The sequence below is a fragment of the Lepidochelys kempii genome, chromosome 3 (genome assembly GCF_965140265.1).
Source record: "Lepidochelys kempii isolate rLepKem1 chromosome 3, rLepKem1.hap2, whole genome shotgun sequence".
Classification (NCBI taxonomy): domain Eukaryota; kingdom Metazoa; phylum Chordata; order Testudines; family Cheloniidae; genus Lepidochelys; species Lepidochelys kempii.
Genome location: NC_133258.1, coordinates 138,636,727 through 138,641,384, shown reverse-complemented (window position 1 = coordinate 138,641,384; position 4,658 = coordinate 138,636,727).

Sequence of the window (4,658 nt, the reverse complement as noted above, 5' to 3'; positions counted from 1 at the left end):
TTTTTTACCAAACCAACATTTGGGGGCTGAGCTATCTTCACCTACGCACCCTGAACATAGGAGCCCAGAAGCCCCTTTCAGCTGTGCAAGGATGTGGTCATTTAAATGAATAGGGCTGGCACCAAATTCTTTTCTCAGCCTTGTCACTACCTTGAGTATTTTGGATTACTAGTTTTGCATATCCTGACTTCTGAATGTTCTTTAAATGTGCCCACTTTACACAGATTATTATTTAAAAATTAAGACCTGATTCTGCAAACCCGTAAAATGGGACTTGTTTACATGATTCGGGATTACAGTTATGCAGGAGCAAGCCCTTAAATTGTACCTTTTACTTACAAAAATGTACATTAGTGTAATGTTATGCATTAGCAGCATGTATATAGCTGCTTAAAAACATTGTTTTACTTTCCGGTGGTAGTGAATAGACAAAAAGTTTCCTCTGTCCTTAAGTTTCTCCCTTGCTCTATTGATATGTGTTGTAGCTATATATAGACACAGTGAATAATCACTGGGCTTTCATCTGCCTTTAAGGCTAAAGAATGGCTAAGAGAACAAGGAAGAAAACAAATGCTAAGAGATGGCTGTAACAATCCTAGTTAAGAAGCTGAAGACAGGGTAATCATTTTTAAAGAATACTGTGGACCAGCTGCACAGAATGCTATGACTACTTTGTTATAACCAGAGTCCCCTGGATTTTCAGAATTCAGAGCAGGCTTCAGAAAGGAGCTTTGTCTAATTCCTGAAATGGAATGTATGAAACACTGACAGCAATCTCTTAACTGTGTCTCTTCTCACTCCTGGCTTAGCCAGTGTTTCTGAAATGGGGAGATAGAATGTGTGAGAGTCTGCAAAACTAGAAGACTGCTGGGAGGAAAATGAAGGGGAAGGAGAAAGGGAAGGGAAGAGGGTGAGGAAGAGGGAAAGCAGAGTGCAGGAGAATGAACAAATGGGGAGGTCGGTTTTAAAACATGCCTCTCTTCCTCTCCCAGTCCCCAAATGAGAATTACAGAATCCCATTCAGTTTTGGTGATAACCATTATTGCTTTGTGTCTAAAGCAGAGGTCTGGGAGTCAGGAGTCTTGGCTTATATTTCCCAGCATGCCAAAGGTCATACAGTGACTTCACTGTTGCAACCTCAACTTCCTCAGCTGCAGAACCAAACACACAACACTTTGAGATTCTGAAACATACTTCAAACCACCAAGAATATTAAAAGGGGATTTGAAATTGTATTAAACCCACTCACATGCTGACATTACAATCATTACACATTGCTTACATGCTAGTTGGCTGGAACTCTGTAACTTTCTTTACATGTACATGAGATGTTGGGTTTTCTGCAAATTTATAGTCAGTGGATTCTGCCAGCACATCCAAGTGATGCATAACTGACAACAAATCTATAAAAAACACTGCTGCAGAAATGATCCATGAAACACTGGTGAATTTCAGGGACTGTGTTTATAATTGAGGCTCAGAGAGCTTTCATCTTATCTTCAACTGTTTCCATCTCACTAAAAACTCAGCTGTGCATGTCTTTGTCCTCTGAGTTCACATTCAGGATGTTGTAATCCCTAGCCGTTTTCAGTGGAATTCAATTAATAATCATTGCAACACCACCACACACGAATTCATTTCCGGAGCTCCAAATAATGGGTTGTGGTTTCTCCCTTCCTGCAACTATAACATTCAGGGTGAAGTCTTTCCACTGTATTCCCAATTACTTGCACACGAGTAAGACAAGCAGGGTTTGGCCAACAAATAAATTAATAGGAAAGAGAGCAGTGTAATGAAGATGGATCTATCTCTTCTAAAATATATTTCCTGTAGCTTTAAAACAGCCTGAAAATTTGAGAATGGGATTGGCTAAAGAAGTTAATGAGATGACCTGTATTGTAACTGCATTGGATCTGCTTTCTGGTGAGGCTTTATATGCTGTAGTAAATAGGGCATTGGACTGAGAGTTAGGAGTGTGTGTTCTGCTCCCAGACCTGCTGTAACACCCGGGGAAGTAACTTCTCTTCTTTGTGCCCCAGTCTTTCCCCTCTGCAAAATGAAGATGATTATGATAACTTCATTCCTTTGTAAATGATGTGGAGACCTACAGAAGAAGCATTATAGAACAGTTACAAATTATTCCCTGTTTGACAAGATTAATCATTTAGGCATTACCAGGTCAAACATTAGACCAGCTGCATATCTGTGGATCTATTTCATTTTGTAAGGAAGAATTGCAAAATTGTGTGTGTTGAGAGGTGATCTTTGTCCAATTCCACTTATTAGTTTTCTTGATCTCTCTCATTTTCTGGAAATCCAGAAGGCCTCCTCAGGGAGCTTCCTGTTACTCATTCCCAGGTGTTTGATAGTAAAAAACTATTCAGTGGGATAAGAAACCCCCAAGTGCATCCCAGAATCCAGCACTTGGACAGTGCCCAGCATAACATGGACTGTTTTGCTCTCTGACTTACACCTGTTCTATACTAGCTACACCAACATTTGTACTATTATTAAGGCTGCATTTTCATCATGGCTATCACGAGACCCATGGATCCCATGATTTCATACTATCATTTCCATTTTTACACATTCTCTGTCATAACTTAAGCTCAGAATTTTCAAAGCTGACAAGTTACACCCTGCACAAAGTCCAGAATTTAAAAGGGAACAAGACAATTCATGATTAGGGCTAGCTGTCTGTGACTGGAGGAGCAGAAAGAGATCATGAATCCTGCTTGTAGGAAAAAATCATGGAGTATGCATATAGCTGACATTAAAAAGTTGCTGGCTTTGCCACGGCTGAATCAGGAAAGTGGAGCTGAAGGTGGGACCTGAACTAGCAGGGATTGGGAAAGAGGTTTTAAATTGTTTTCAGCCAGTGGCTAAATGTTATTTAATGGGCTTTGAACACTTTTTGTTTGCAAATTGTAAGCAATTTTAATTAAAATAATGTGACCTGTGATTCTTCGCACTGTCTACTATTAAAATGATTTGCTTTTTCTGCTTCATATGATTTGCCATAACAAACCAAGCATCCTCATTATTATTTTGTATGTATTTCTAAGGCAATCACCACCACAAACACAATTTCATTTGTAAATATGGCCAGTCCCTTGAAGAACCAAGTTCTCAGTCTATCCCCCTCAGTAATAAGGCTGCATATATTTAAAGGGGAAAATAATCCAGGTGTGGCTTGCTTCCCAGGACATGCAGCCAGGGCTATTCCACAAATGAGTTATGTATCAGAACCCCATTAAAGAAATGAGTTCAAAATTATACCCTAGACAAGAGAAAGGCAGACTGGCTCAGCCCAATTTACCTCTATACAGCACACACCTATTTTCTCTGTTTGCTGCTCTAAAATTGACAGGGGGAAAAAAAAAAGTGAATCATATAACAGAGATCTTAATCCCAGGCTTAATCCCACACTCCTTCCCCCAATGGAAATTTTGCATGATGGAGTACAAATCAGCCCCAATGTTTGTACATGCAAAACAATAAATCTGACATTTTGGAGAGAGCTGGGTGACATGTGGGGTGACCAAACTGGACTCTTGCTTGTGACAGTGGAAAACTGAAAGGCAGGATAATATAATGAAAGTGAAATGCACCTACCCAATCTTATTTATTTAGATGGATGTTTCCTCAAACTGATTATTCACAAAGAAGATTTCAGTTACTACATTTAATTTTTTTTAAATAAATCCTACAAAAGCAGAAATCTCTTACAAAATACTATAAATATGAATGAGGAAAGGAAGCAGCTTTCAGAAAACACAGTTTTCAGAGTAACAGCCGTGTTAGTCTGTATTTGCAAAAAGAAAATGAGTACTTGTGGCACCTTAGAGACTAACCAATTTATTTGAGCATAAGCTTTCCTGAGCTACAGCTCACTTCATCGGACGCATACAGTGGAAAATACAGTGGGGAGATTTTACATACACAGAACAGGAAACAATGGGTGTTACCATACAGACTGTAACAAGAGTGATCAGGAAAGGTGAGCTATTACCAACGGGGGCGGGGGAGAGGGGAGAATCTTTTGTAGTGATAATCAAGGTGGGCCATTTCCAGCAGTTGACAAGAACAGTAGGAGTGTGCCCTTCTAAAGAAACTAAAATAAAATGAGGTGCTCCCTAGATTTTCAAAGGCATCCTCAGGACAAAGGCTAATGGCATAAAGCATTTCTCTCCCCCCGCCCAGCAGACAGGAGGGCAGAATGAATGTCTCTCCAAACAGTTAATGTTTGCCACACGGAAGGCACAAAGAGAACCGGACACATCCACCCAGCTATAAAATAGCTCCTGCGTGCACGTCGCTTGACTACCGTGGCCAGTCCCAGAGGAGGTGGGAGGTGTTTGCACGACCGGCAAGCGAGAAGTATTAGCATCCGCGCGGAGCCGTTTGAAAACCCCTCTCAAAAGGCAGGATTTTGCCGCGTGTTTTCATGGGATGTAAAAGTCCCCGTCCCCCCGTCCCCCCCCCGCCAGGGTGTGTGTGTGTGTGTGGGGGGGGGTGTTCCCCGATTGTCACAGCCCTGAAGTCTCCATTCAGAAAAGCCCGCCGCCGCCCGCAGTCACTGGCAAAGCGACTGGCTCGGCCCCGCCGCGAGTGGGAGCTGGCGGGAGCGGGCAGCCGGGCTGGCGGAACCTCCATCG